This window comes from Cyprinus carpio, chromosome B25 (genome assembly GCF_018340385.1).
Source record: "Cyprinus carpio isolate SPL01 chromosome B25, ASM1834038v1, whole genome shotgun sequence".
NCBI lineage: Eukaryota > Metazoa > Chordata > Actinopteri > Cypriniformes > Cyprinidae > Cyprinus > Cyprinus carpio.
The window spans coordinates 9,797,676-9,797,928 of record NC_056621.1 but is presented as its reverse complement, the minus strand read 5'-3'; the positions used below and the strand labels follow the sequence as shown (position 1 = coordinate 9,797,928).

Sequence of the window (253 nt, the reverse complement as noted above, 5' to 3'; positions counted from 1 at the left end):
ATACTAGCCTAGGAGGTACCCAGTATTTACTAAACTAATCTAGCGCAAAATGGAATATTCCAATTTTGAGATACTGAATTTATTTTTCTGAAGCTGTAAGTCGTAACCATCAGAATTAAAACCTCTTAAATTTCAGTTTGTGCACAAATCTCGAATATTTGCTTTTGAATTAAATTACCAAAATAACCTCCATGATATTCTAATTTAAGATGCACCTGTAGTTCACAACATAAGATGCATACAAAATATCTAC

The 253-nt window shown here is 30.8% G+C and overlaps 1 pseudogene; it reads right to left on the bottom strand.

Moving 5' to 3' along the window:
* The window catches only part of LOC109052472, a 15,868-nt pseudogene that overhangs the window by 7,107 nt on the left and 8,508 nt on the right, over positions 1 to 253 (bottom strand).